The following is a 15,503-nucleotide window of genomic DNA, read 5'->3' as shown; positions in this document are numbered from 1 at the left end:
TGAAACACAGAAATTGCTTCGGAAATAATACCAAAAGGCACAGTGCCGACTTAAGTACAAGAGGACTGATTCTTCTTACATTCAATGAATTGAGCCTATCCTGTTAGATCAGTTTTAGATATCGATGCTTCACTTCAGGTTAACTGTATCCCTTGGACCTTCTTATTGAAGAAGAAACACAAAAATTGCATCGGAATTATATACGAATGGCACAATGCCCACTTAAGTACAAGAAGACTGCCTCTCCTTACTGTCTATGTTTTGAACCTTTCCTATGAGATCAGTTTTAGATTCCGATGCTTCACTTCGTGTTTACTGTATCCCTTGTTCCTTCTTATTGACGATTAAACACAGAATTCGGATCGGAATTAAGTACAAATGGCACAATGCCGACTTAAGTACAAGAAGACTGACTCTTCTTACTGTTTATGTTTGGAGCCTTTCCTGTGAGAACAGTTCTAGATTCCGATGCTTCACTTCAGGTATATTGTATCCCTTGGACCTTATTATTGACAATGAAACACAGAAATTGCATCGGAATTAAATACAAATGGCACAATGCCGTCTTAAGTACAGGAAGACTGACTATTCTTAATGTCTATGATTTGAACCTTTCCTGTGAGACCAGTTTTAGATTCCGATGCTTCACATCAGGTTTACGGTATGGCTTGGGCCCTCTACATGACGATGAAACACAGAAATTGCATCGGAATTAAATACAAAATGCACAATGCCGACTGAAGTACAACAAGACTGACTCTTCTAACTGTATATGTTTGGAGCCTTTCCTGTGAGAGCAGTTCTAGATTCCGATGTTTCACTTCACGTTTACTTTATCCCTTTGACCTTCTTATTGACGATGAAACACAGAAAGTGCATCGGAATTAAATAAAAAAGGCACAATGCCGACTAAAGTACAAGAAGACTAACCCTCTTACTGTCAGAGTTTTGAGCATTTCCTGTGAGAAAAGTATTAGATTGCGATGCTTCACTTCAGGTTTACTGTATCCCTTGGACCTTCTTATTGACGATGAAACACAGAAATTGCATCGGATTTAAATACAAAAGGCACAATGCCGACTTAAGTACAAGAAGACTGATACTTCTTACTGCCTATGTTTTGAACCTTTCCTGTGAGACCAGTTTTAGATTCCGATGCTTCACTTCAGGTTTACTGTACCCCTTGGACCTTCTTATTGACGATGAAACGCAGAAATTCCATCGGAATTAAACACAAAAGGCACAATGCCGACATAAGTACAAGAGGACTAACTCTTCTTACATACTATGATTTGACCTTTCCTGTGAGACAAGTTCTAGATTCCGTTGCTTCACTACAGGTTTACTGTATCCCTTGGACCTTCTTATTGACGATAAAACGCAGAAATTCCATCGGAATTAAATACAAAAGGCACAATGCCGACATAAGTACAAGAGGACTAACTCTTCTTACATACTATGATTTGACCTTTCCTGTGAGAGTAGTTCTAGATTCCGTTGCTTCACTTCAGGTTTACTGTATCCCTTGGACCTTCTTATTGACGATGAAACACAGAAATTGCATCGGATTTAAATACAAAAGGCACAATGCCGACTTAAGTACAAGAAGACTGACTCTTCTTACTGCCTATGTTTTGAACCTTCCCAATGAGACCAGTCATAGATTCCGATGCTTCACTTCAGGTTTACTGTATCCCTTTGACCTCCGTATTGATGATGAAGCACAGAAATTGCATCGGAATTAAATACAAAAGGAATGATGCCGTCTTAAGTACAAAAGGACTGACTCTTCTAACATTCCATGATTTGAGCCTTTCCTGTGAGACCAGTTTTAGTTATCGATGCTTCACTTCAGGTTTACTGTAATACTTGGTCCTTCTTATTGACGATGAAACGCAGAAATTATATCGGAATTAAATACAAAATGCAGAATGCCGACTTAAGTACAAGAAGACTGATTCTTCTTACTGTCTATGATTTGAACCTTTCCTGTAAGACCAGTTTTAGGTTCCGATGCTTCACTTCAGGTTAACTGTACCCCTTGGACCTTCTTATTGACGATGAAACACAGAAATTGCATCGGAATTAAATACAAAAGGCACAATGCCGACTTAAGTACAAGAATACTGACTCTTCTTACTGTCTATGTTATGAACCTTTCCTGTGAGACCAGTTTTAGATTCCAATGCTTCACTTCAGAATTACTGTATCCCTTGGACATTCTTATTCAAGATGGAACAAAGAAATTGCATCGGAATTAAATACAAAATGACACAATGCCGATTTAAGTACAAGAGGACTGACTCTTCATACATTCCGTGATTTGAGACATTCCTCTGAGACCAGTTTTGGATATCGATGCTTCACTTCCGGTTTACTGTATCCCTTGGACCTTCTTATTGAAGATGAAACACAGAAATTGCATCGGAATTAAATACAAAAGAAACGATGCCGACTTAAGCACAAGGGGACTGACTCTTCTTACATTTCATGCTTTGAGCCTCTCCTGTGAGACCAGTTTTAGATATCGATGCTTCACCTCAGGTTTACTGTATCACTTGGACCTTCTTATTGGCGATGAAACACAGAACTTGCATCGGAAGTAAGTACACAATGAACAATGCCGACCTAAGTACATGATGACTGACTCTTCTTACTGTCTATCTTTCGAACCTTTCCTGTGAGACCAGTTTTGGATTCCAATGCTTCACCTCAGGTCTACTGTATCCCTTGGACCTTCGTATTGACGATGAAACACAGAAATTACATCGGAATTGAATACAAAAGGCACAATACCGACTTAAGTACAAGAGGGCTGTTTCTTCTTACATTCTATGATTTTAGCCTTTCCTGTGAGACCAGTTTTAGATATCGATGCATCACTTCAGGTTTACTGTATCCCTTGGATCTTCTTATTGAAGATGAAACACAGAAATTGCATCGGAATTAAATACTAAAGGCACAATGCCGACTCAAGTAAAAAAAGACTGACTCTTCTTACTGTCTATGTTTTGAACCTCTACTGTAGGACCAGTTTTCGATTCCGATGCTTCACATCAGGTTTAATGTATCCCATGGACCTTCTTATTGACGATGAAACACAGAAATTGCATCGGAAATATATACAAAAGGCACAATGCCGACTTAAGTACAAGAAGACTGACTCTTCTTACTGTATATGTTTGGAGCCTTTCCTGTGAGACCTGTTTTAGATTCCGATGTTTCATTTCAGGATTATTGTATCACTTGGACCTTCTTATTGACGATAAAACACAGAAATTGCATCGGAATTAAATACAAAAGGCACAATGCCGATTGAAGTACAAGAAGACTGACTCTGCTTACTGTCTATGTTTTCAACCTTTCCTGTAAGACCAGTTTTAGATTCCGATGCTTCACTTCAGGTTAACTGTACCCCTTGGACCTTCTTATTGACGATGAAACAAAGAAATTGCATCGGAATTAAATACAAGAGGCACAATGCCGATTGTAGTACAAGAAGACTGACTCTTCTTACTGTCTATGTTATGAACCTTTCCTGTGAGACCAGTTTTAGATTCCAATGCTTCACTTCAGAATTACTGTATCCCTTGGACATTCTTATTCAAGATGGAACAAAGAAATTGCATCGGAATTAAATACAAAATGACACAATGCCGATTTAAGTACAAGAGGACTGACTCTTCTTACATTCCATGATTTGAGCCTTTCCTGTGAGAGCAGTTTTAGATATCGATGCTTCACTTCAGGTTTACTGTATCACTTGGACCTTCTTATTGGCAATGAAACACAGAAATTGCATCGGAATTAAATACAAAAGAAACGATGCCAACTTAAGCACAAGGGGCCTGACTCTTCTTACATTCCATTATTTGAGCCTTTCCTGTGAGAGCAGTTTTAGATATCGATGCAACACTTCTGGTTTACTGTATCCCTTGGACCTTCTTATGGAAGATGAACCACAGAAATTGCATCGGAAATATATACAAAAGGCACAATGCCGACTCAAGTAAAAGAAGACTGACTCTTCTTACTGTCTATGTTTTGAACCTTGCCTGTGAGACCAGTTTTGGACTCCGATGCTTCACTTCAGGTTTACTGTATCCCTTGGTCCTTCTTATTGACGATTAAACACAGAAATCGGATCGGAATTAAATACAAAAGGCACAATGCTAACTTAAGTACAACAAGACTGACTCTTCTTACTGTCTATGTTTTGAACCTCTACTGTAGGACCAGTTTTAGATTCCGATGCTTCACATCAGGTTTAATGTATCCCTTGGACCTTCTTATTGACGATGAAACACAGAAATTGCATCGGAAATAAATACAAAAGGCACAATGCCGACTTAAGTACAAGAAGACTGACTCTTCTTACTGTATATGTTTGGAGCCTTTCCTGTGAGACCTGTTTTAGATTCCGATGTTTCATTTCAGGATTACTGTATCACTTGGACCTTCTTATTGACGATGAAACACAGAAATTGCATCGGAATTAAATGCAAAAGGCACAATGCCGACTTAAGTACAAGAAGACAGACTCTTTTTACTGTCTATGTTTTGAACCTCTCCTGTGAGACCATTTTTAGATTCCGATGCTTCTATTAAGGTTTTCTGTATCCTTTGGATCTACTTATTGACGATGAAACACAGAAATTGCATCGGAATTAAGTACAAGAGGTAGAATGCCGATTGAAGTACAAGAAGACTGACTCTTCTTACTGTCTATGTTTTCAACCTTTCCTGTAAGACCAGTTTTAGATTCCGATGCTTCACTTCAGGTTAACTGTACCCCTTGGACCTTCTTATCTACGATGAAACACTGAAATTGCATCGGAATTAAATACAAAAGAAACGATGCCGACTTAAGCACAAGGGGACTGACTCTTCTTACATTCCATGACTTGAGCCTTTCCTGTGAACCAGTTTAAGATATCGATGCTTCACTTCAGGTTTACTGTATCACTTGGACCTTCTTGTTGGCGATGAAACACAGAAATTGCATCGGAAGTATGTACAAAATGAACAATGCCGACCTAAGTACATGATGACTGACTCTTCTTACTGTCTATATTTCGAACCTTTCCTGTGAGACCAATTTTGGATTCCAATGCTTCACTTCAGGTCTACTGTATCCCTTGCACCTTCTTGTTGACGATGAAACACAGAAATTACATCGGAATTAAATACAAAAGGCACAACGCCGACTTAAGTACAAGAGGACTCCTTCAATAAAATTCTTCAGGATATCAGACCACATCGTCATAATTTAGAATGCGCCAACGTTTCGGCCAGCGTTGCAGCTAGCCTTCATCAGGGCCTTACGTTAACAGCTAAATGAACACACTTGATTCCTTAAATAGCTGCACGAGAAAACCGTGTCGTTACTTGATTGGCTGTAAAGGGAGGAGGAGGAGGGGTGAAAGGTATGCTTTATTGGTGTTTCCTTTATTATCTGTCATTGGCTGAAATAGCTGTTTTCTATTGGTCTTTATATTAATCCACCCCATTGGAGGAGACGGACGAATAGCAAACAGATGATGGCTGTGACGTCACACTGTTTCCATGCTGTCCAGAAGCCGGCTGCGGCGTCCCATTGCTCTGTGTGCTCGCGACCACTGCGGCTCTCCGCGTGTCTGCATGGGCCGCCACGGGTCTGCCGCCGCTCCGTAGCCCTGCTATTGCAGGCAGCCAAGACCTCGGAAGCTTGTACCCGTCCTCTCTATTCATGTTGGCGGGTCTTTTGGCTATTTCTATCGCCTCTCTAATCTTTCTTTTGAAAGTGAGAGGCTGTTTCGCCAGGACGCGGGCTTCTTGAAAAAATATTGGTTTCCCGCACTTGTCTCGGTGTTCCGCCACTGCTGCCTTAGTGTGTTGTTTCAGGCGGATATATCTTTCATGTTCCGAGAGCCTTGTGCTAATCGGACGTCCCGTCTCACCTATGTAGACTAATCCACACGCACAACCAATTTCATACACGCCAGCTGTGTGTAGTTTGTCAACTGCATCCTTGGTAGAACCGAGCATGTCTGATATTTTGTTTCTGCTTCGGAAAATTGGTTTGATGTCGGCTTTTCGTAGAATTTTGCCAATACGTTCGGTGACCCCTTGTACATATGGTAACACAGCAATGCTCTGTGCCTCCTTCTCTTCTTCCCTATTAATCTTCTCCCTTGTCGACATGGTGCTGTCTATCATCTGCTTCCCATAGCCATTAGTTCCGAAGATGGACCTGAGGCGTTTAAGTTCTGTCTTCAGATGTTCTTCGTCGCTTATCCTGTACGCTCTCTTCGTTAGCGTGTGCAGGGCGGACTTCTTCTGCGTGGGGTGATGGTGGGAGGAGGCGTGAAGGTACCTGTCCGTATTGGTTGATTTCCTGTTCACTTTGTGGCCAAGTTTACCATGAGGTTTTCGATAAACTTCCACGTCGAGAAAAGGCAGCGCCCCATTCTTCTCTGTTTCCATTGTAAACTGAATTTTCCTATGCTGTTCGTTAAGGTGCTTGTGGAAGTTCTGTAACTCCTCTTCTCCGTGGGGCCAGATGACGAAAGTATCATCGACATAGCGAAGCCAACAATTTGGGCGTAATGGTGCGGACTGGAGGGCTGTTTCCTCAAATGCCTCCATGAAAATTTCTGCTGCGATAGGCGATAGGGGTGAGCCCATAGCTACACCGTCAGTTTGTTCATAAAATTGACCTCTCCACTTGAAATAGGTGGTCGTCAGACAGTGGCGCACAAGCTCACATATATCAGGTGCCACGCGTTCTTCTAGGATGTTCACAGTATCTGACACTGGGACATTCGTGAATAGGGATTTGACGTCGAAACTAACCATCAGATCTTGGTCCATAACACGCATTTCCTTTAGGAGAGACACGAAGTGAGTGGAATCCTTAACGTAGGACTCGGTTTGGTGCACTAGGTGTCGGAGCCTAGGTGCCAGTTCTTTCGCTAGGTAGTAGGTCGGCGAATTTATACTGTTTACTATGGGCCTTAAGGGGAAGTCGGTTTTGTGTACCTTCGGTACACCATATATCCTTGGTGCCTGTGTCACTTGCGGGATGAATCTTCTGGCCTTGTCGAAGTTGATTCTAGAGTGCTTGAGCAGTGCCTGCGTCGTTTTGATTACCTTGGCCGTCGGATCTCCCTGAAGTTTCTTGTAGATAGGTTCTGCGAGAATATCTTCCATTCGTTTGTTGTAATCAGTTGTGTCCAGGACTACAGTGGCGTTGCCCTTATCTGCCTGCACCACTACTAAGTGGGGGTTGTCCCTGAGTTCCTTGATCGCACGGTATTCCTCAGCGAAGATGTTTTGCTTCGGTGGCTTTGCATTATTCAGAACTCTGACCGTTTCCTGCCGGATCTTCTCCGCCTCGGCCTGTGGCAGATGACGTACCGAAGCCTCTACGGATTCTATGATATCTTCTTTTGGAACTCGCCTAGGTGCGACTGCGAAATTCATCCCCTTGGCCAGAATTGCTGTGGTTGCTTCGCTCAAGGTGTGGCTGGAGAGGTTGACCACTGTCCGTCGCCTGTCCAGCGTCAATGTTTCGTCCGTGGCTTTCTGTTGTAGTTTGTCATCCCGCAAGTGACACAGGCACCAAGGATATATGGTGTACCGAAGGTACACAAAACCGACTTCCCCTTAAGGCCCATAGTAAACAGTATAAATTCGCCGACCTACTACCTAGCGAAAGAACTGGCACCTAGGCTCCGACACCTAGTGCACCAAACCGAGTCCTACGTTAAGGATTCCACTCACTTCGTGTCTCTCCTAAAGGAAATGCGTGTTATGGACCAAGATCTGATGGTTAGTTTCGACGTCAAATCCCTATTCACGAATGTCCCAGTGTCAGATACTGTGAACATCCTAGAAGAACGCGTGGCACCTGATATATGTGAGCTTGTGCGCCACTGTCTGACGACCACCTATTTCAAGTGGAGAGGTCAATTTTATGAACAAACTGACGGTGTAGCTATGGGCTCACCCCTATCGCCTATCGGAGCAGAAATTTTCATGGAGGCATTTGAGGAAACAGCCCTCCAGTCCGCACCATTACGCCCAAATTGTTGGCTTCGCTATGTCGATGATACTTTCGTCATCTGGCCCCACGGAGAAGAGGAGTTACAGAACTTCCACAAGCACCTTAACGAACAGCATAGGAAAATTCAGTTTACAATGGAAACAGAGAAGAATGGGGTGCTGCCTTTTCTCGACGTGGAAGTTTATCGAAAACCTCATGGTAAACTTGGCCACAAAGTGTACAGGAAACCAACCAATACGGGCAGGTACCTTCACGCCTCCTCTCACCATCACCCCTCGCAGAAGAAGTCCGCCCTGCACACGCTAACGAAGAGAGCGTACAGGATAAGCGACGAAGAACATCTGAAGACAGAACTTGAACGCCTCAGGTCCATCTTCGGAACTAATGGCTATGGGAAGCAGATGATAGACAGCACCATGTCGACAAGGGAGAAGATTAATAGGGAAGAGGAGAAGGAGGCATAGAGCATTGCTGTGTTACCATATGTACAAGGGGTCACCGAACGTATTGGCAAAATTCTACGAAAAGCCGACATCAAACCAATTTTCCGAAGCAGAAACAAAATATCAGACATGCTCGGTTCTACCAAGGATGCAGTTGACAAACTACACACAGCTGGCGTGTATGAAATTGGTTGTGCGTGTGGATTAGTCTACATAGGTGAGACGGGACGTCCGATTAGCACAAGGCTCTCGGAACATGAAAGATATATCCGCCTGAAACAACACACTAAGGCAGCAGTGGCGGAACACCGAGACAAGTGCGGAAAACCAATATTTTTTCAAGAAGCCCGCGTCCTGGCGAAACAGCCTCTCACTTTCAAAAGAAAGATTAGAGAGGCGATAGAAATAGCCAAAAGACCCGCCAACATGAATAGAGAGGACGGGTACAAGCTTCCGAGGTCTTGGCTGCCTGCAATAGCAGGGCTACGGAGCGGCGGCAGACCCGTGGCGGCCCATGCAGACACGCGGAGAGCCGCAGTGGTCGCGAGCACACAGAGCAATGGGACGCCGCAGCCGGCTTCTGGACAGCATGGAAACAGTGTGACGTCACAGCCATCATCTGTTTGCTATTCGTCCGTCTCCTCCAATGGGGTGGATTAATATAAAGACCAATAGAAAACAGCTATTTCAGCCAATGACAGATAATAAAGTAAACACCAATAAAGCATACCTTTCACCCCTCCTCCTCCTCCCTTTACAGCCAATCAAGTAACGAAACGGTTTTCTCGTGCAGCTATTTAAGGAATCAAGTGTGTTCATTTAGCTGATAACGTAAGGCCCTGATGAAGGCTAGCTGCAACGCTGGCCGAAACGTTGGCGCATTTTAAATTATGACGATGCGGTCTGATATCCTGAAGAATTTTATTGAAGAAGACAACGGCCGCGGAAGCCTACGCTTACATACAAGAGGACTGTTTCTTCTTACATTCTATGATTTTAGCCTTTCCTGTGAGACCAGTTTTAGATATCGATGCATCACTTCAGGTTTACTGTATCCCTTGGACCTTCTTATAGAAGATGAAACACAGAAATTGCATCGGAATTAAATACAAAAGACACAATGCCGACTCAAGTAAAAGAAGACAGACTCTTCTTACTGTCTATGTTTTGAACCTTGCCTGTGAGACCAGTTTTGGACTCCAATGCTTCACTTCAGGTTTACTGTATCCCTTTGACCTTCTTATTGACGATGAAACACAGAAATTGCTTCGGAATTAAATACAAAAGGCACAATGCCGACTTAAGTACAAGAGGACTGATTCTTCTTACATTCTATGAATTGAGCCTTTCATCTGAGATCAGTTTTAGATATCGATGTTTCACTTCAGGTTAAGTGTAACCCTTGGACCTTTTTATTGAAGAAGAAACACAGAAATTGCATCGGAATTATATACAAATGGCATAATGCCCACTTAAGTACTAGAAGACTGACTCTTCTTACTGTCTATGTTTTGAACCTCTACTGTAGGACCAGTTTTAGATTCCGATGCTTCACATCAGGTTTAATGTATCCCTTGGACCTCCTTATTGATGATGAAACATGGAATTTGCATCGGAATTAAATACAAAAGGCACAATGGCGACTCAAGGACAAGAAGACTGACTCTTCTTACTGTCTATGTTTTGACCCTTTCCTGTGATACCAGTTTTGGACTCCGATGCTTCACTTCAGGTTTACTATATCCCTTGGACCTTCTTATTAACGATGAAACACAGAAATTGCTTCGGAATTAAATACAAAAGTCACAATGTCGATTTAAGTACAAGAGGACTGACGCTTCTTACATTATATGATTTGAGTCTTTCCTGTGAGACCAGTTTTAGATATCGAAGCTTCACTTCAGGTTAACTGTAACCCATGGACCTTCTTATTGAAGAAGAAACACAGAAATTGCATCGGAATTAAATACAAAAGGCACAATGCAGACATATGTACAAGAAGACTGACTCTTCTTACTGTCTATGCTTTGAACCTTTCCTGTGAGACCAGTTTCAGATTCCGATGCGTCACTTCAGGTTTAATGTATCCTCCGGACCTTCTTATTGACGATGAAACACAGAAATTGCATCGGAATTATATAAAAAAGGCACAATGACGACTTAAGTACAATAAGACTGATTGCTTTTACTGTCTATGTTTTGAACCTTTCCTGTGAGACCAGTTTTAGATTACGATGCTTCACTTCAGGTTTACTGTATCGCTTGGACCTTCTTATTAACGATGAAACACAGAAATTGCTTCGGAATTAAATACAAAAGTCACAATGTCGATTTAAGTACAAGAGGACTGATTCTTCTTACATTCTATGAATTGAGCCTTTCCTGTGAGATCAGTTTTAGATATCGATGCTTCACTTCAGGTTAACTGTATCCCTTGGACCTTCTTATTGAAGAAGAAACACAGAAATTGCAACGGAATTATATACAAATGGCACAATGCCCACTTAAGTACAAGAAGACTGACTCTTTTTACTGTCTATGTTTTGAACCTCTACTGTAGGACCAGTTTTAGATTCCGATGCTTCACATCAGGTTTAATGTATCCCTTGGACCTTCTTATTGACGATGAAACACAGAAATTGCTTCGGAAATAATACCAAAAGGCACAGTGCCGACTTAAGTACAAGAGGACTGATTCTTCTTACATTCAATGAATTGAGCCTATCATGTTAGATCAGTTTTAGATATTGATGCTTCACTTCAGGTTAACTGTACCTTTTGGACCTTCTTATTGAAGAAGAAACACAGAAATTGCATCGGAATTATATACGAATGGCACAATGCCCACTTAAGTACAAGAAGACTGCCTCTCCTTACTGTCTATGTTTTGAACCTTTCCTATGAGATCAGTTTTAGATTCCGATGCTTCAATTCGTGTTTACTGTATCCCTTGTTCCTTCTTATTGACGATTAAACACAGAATTCGGATCGGAATTAAGTACAAATGGCACAATGCCGACTTAAGTACAAGAAGACTGACTCTTCTTACTGTTTATGTTTGGAGCCTTTCCTGTGAGAACAGTTCTAGATTCCGATGCTTCACTTCAGGTATATTGTATCCCTTGGACCTTATTATTGACAATGAAACACAGAAATTGCATCGGAATTAAATACAAATGGCACAATGCCGTCTTAAGTACAGGAAGACTGACTATTCTTAATGTCTATGATTTGAACCTTTCCTGTGAGACCAGTTTTAGATTCCGATGCTTCACATAAGGATTACGGTATGGCTTGGGCCCTCTACATGACGATGAAACACAGAAATTGCATCGGAATTAAATACAAAATGCACAATGCCGACTGAAGTACAAGAAGACTGACTCTTCTAACTGTATATGTTTGGAGCCTTTCCTGTGAGAGCAGTTTTAGATTCCGATGTTTCACTTCACGTTTACTTTATCCCTTTGACCTTCTTATTGACGATGAAACACAGAAAGTGCATCGGAATTAAATAAAAAAGGCACAATGCCGACTAAAGTACAAAAAGACTAACCCTCTTACTGTCTTAGTTTTGAGCCTTTCCTGTGAGAAAAGTATTAGATTGCGATGCTTCACTTCAGGTTTACTGTATCCCTTGGACCTTCTTATTGACAAAGAAACACAGAAATTGCATCGGATTTAAATACAAAAGGCACAATGCCGACTTAAGTACAAGAAGACTGATACTTCTTACTGCCTATGTTTTGAACCTTTCCTGTGAGACCAGTTTTAGATTCCGATGCTTCACTTCAGGTTTACTGTACCCCTTGGATCTTCTTATTGACGATGAAACGCAGAAATTCCATCGGAATTAAACACAAAAGGCACAATGCCGACATAAGTACAAGAGGACTAACTCTTCTTACATACTATGATTTGACCTTTCCTGTGAGACAAGTTCTAGATTCCGTTGCTTCACTACAGGTTTACTATATCCCTTGGACCTTCTTATTGACGATGAAACGCAGAAATTCCATCGGAATTAAATACAAAAGGCACAATGCCGACATAAGTACAAGAGGACTAACTCTTCTTACATACTATGATTTGACCTTTCCTGTGAGACAAGTTCTAGATTCCGTTGCTTCACTTCAGGTTTACTGTATCCCTTGGACCTTCTTATTGACGATGAAACACAGAAATTGCATCGGAATTAAATACAAAAGGCACAATGCCGACTTAAGTACAAGGAGACTGACTCTTCTTACTGTCTATGTTTTGAACCTTCCCTGTGAGACCAGTCATAGATTCCGATGCCTCACTTCAGGTTTACTGTATCCCTTTGACCTCCGTATTGACGATGAAGCACAGAAATTGCATCGGAATTAAATACAAAAGGAATGATGCCGACTTAAGTACAAGAGGACTGACTCTTCTAACATTACATGATTTGAGCCTTTCCTGTGAGACCAGTTTTAGTTATCGATGCTTCACTTCAGGTTTACTGTATCACTTGGTCCTTCTTATTGACGATGAAACGCAGAAATTATATCGGAATTAAATACAAAATGCACAATGCCGACTTAAGTACAAGAAGACTGATTCTTCTTACTGTCTATGATTTGAACCTTTCCTGTAAGACCAGTTTTAGGTTCCGATGCTTCACTTCAGGTTAACTGTACCCGTTGGACCTTCTTATTGACGATGAAACACAGAAATTGCATCGGAATTAAATACAAAAGGCACAATGCCGATTTAAGTACAAGAGGACTGACTCTTCATACATTCCGTGATTTGAGACATTCCTCTGAGACCAGTTTTGGATATCGATGCTTCACTTCCGGTTTACTGTATCCCTTGGACCTTCTTATTGAAGATGAAACACAGAAATTGCATCGGAATTAAATACAAAAGAAACGATGCCGACTTAAGCACAAGGGGACTGACTCTTCTTACATTCCATGATTTGAGCCTCTCCTGTGAGACCAGTTTTAGATATCGATGCTTCACCTCAGGTTTACTGTATCACTTGGACCTTCTTATTGGCGATGAAACACAGAACTTGCATCGGAAGTAAGTACACAATGAACAATGCCGACCTAAGTACATGATGACTGACTCTTCTTACTGACTATCTTTCGAACCTTTCCTGTGAGACCAGTTTTGGATGCTTCACTTCAGGTTAACTGTACCCGTTAGACCTTCTTATTGACGATGAAACACAGAAATTGCATCGGAAATAAATACAAAAGGCACAATGCCGACTTAAGTACAAGAAGACTGACTCTTCTTACTGTATATGTTTGGAGCCTTTCCTGTGAGACCTGTTTTAGATTCCGATGTTTCATTTCAGGATTATTGTATCACTTGGACCCTCTTATTGACGATAAAACACAGAAATTGCATCGGAATTAAATACAAAAGGCACAATGCCGGTTGAAGTACAAGAAGACTGACTCTGCTTACTGTCTATGTTTTCAACCTTTCCTGTAAGACCAGTTATAGATTCCGATGCTTCACTTCAGGTTAACTGTACCCCTTGGACCTTCTTATTGACGATGAAACACAGAAATTGCATCGGAATTAAATACAAGAGGCACAATGCCGATTGTAGTACAAGAAGACTGACTCTTCTTACTGTCTATGTTATGAACCTTTCTTGTGAGACCAGTTTTAGATTCCAATGCTTCACTTCAGAATTACTGTATCCCTTGGACATTCTTATTCAAGATGGAACAAAGAAATTGCATCGGAATTAAATACAAAATGACACAATGCCGATTTAAGTACAAGAGGACTGACTCTTCTTACATTCCATGATTTGAGACATTCCTCTGAGCCCAGTATTAGATATCGATGCTTCACTTCCGGTTTTCTGTATCCCTTGGACCTTCTTATTGAAGATGAAACACAGAAATTGCATCGGAAGTAAATACAAAAGAAACGATGACGAATTAAGCACAAGGGGACTGACTCTTCTTACATTCCATGATTTGAGCCTTTCCTGTGAGAGCAGTTTTAGATATCGATGCTTCACTTCAGGTTTACTGTATCACTTGGACCTTCTTATGGAAGATGAACCACAGAAATTGCATCGGAAATATATACAAAAGGCACTATGCCGACTCAAGTAAAAGAAGACTGACTCTTCTTACTGTCTATGTTTTGAACCTTGCCTGTGAGACCAGTTTTGGACTCCGATGCTTCACTTCAGGTTTACTGTATCCCTTGGTCCTTCTTATTGACGATTAAACACAGAAATCGGATCGGAATTAAATACAAAAGACACAATGCTAACTTAAGTACAACAAGACTGACTCTTCTTACTGTCTATGTTTTGAACCTCTACTGTAGGACCAGTTTTAGATTCCGATGCTTCACATCAGGTTTAATGTATCCCTTGGACCTTCTTATTGACGATGAAACACAGAAATTGCATCGGAAATAAATACAAAAGGCACAATGCCGACTTAAGTACAAGAAGACTGACTCTTCTTACTGTATATGTTTGGAGCCTTTCCTGTGAGCCCTGTTTTAGATTCCGATGTTTCATTTCAGGATTACTGTATCACTTGGACCTTCTTATTGACGATGAAACACAGAAATTGCATCGGAATTAAATGCAAAAGGCACAATGCCGACTTAAGTACAAGAAGACAGACTCTTTTTACTGTCTATGTTTTGAACCTCTCCTGTGAGACCATTTTTAGATTCCGATGCTTCTATTAAGGTTTTCTGTATCCTTTGGATCTACTTATTGACGATGAAACACAGAAATTGCATCGGAATTAAGTACAAGAGGTAGAATGCCGATTGAAGTACAAGAAGACTGACTCTTCTTACTGTCTATGTTTTCAACCTTTCCTGTAAGACCAGTTTTAGATTCCGATGCTTCACTTCAGGTTAACTGTACCCCTTGGACCTTCTTATCTACGATGAAACACTGAAATTGCATCGGAATTAAATACAAAAGAAACGATGCCGACTTAAGCACAAGGGGACTGACTCTTCTTACATTCCATGACTTGAGC

The sequence above is a fragment of the Schistocerca serialis genome, chromosome 12 (genome assembly GCF_023864345.2).
Source record: "Schistocerca serialis cubense isolate TAMUIC-IGC-003099 chromosome 12, iqSchSeri2.2, whole genome shotgun sequence".
Taxonomy (NCBI): domain Eukaryota; kingdom Metazoa; phylum Arthropoda; class Insecta; order Orthoptera; family Acrididae; genus Schistocerca; species Schistocerca serialis.
The sequence above is the reverse complement of the archived record's forward strand: the minus strand, read 5'-3'. Positions refer to the sequence as shown.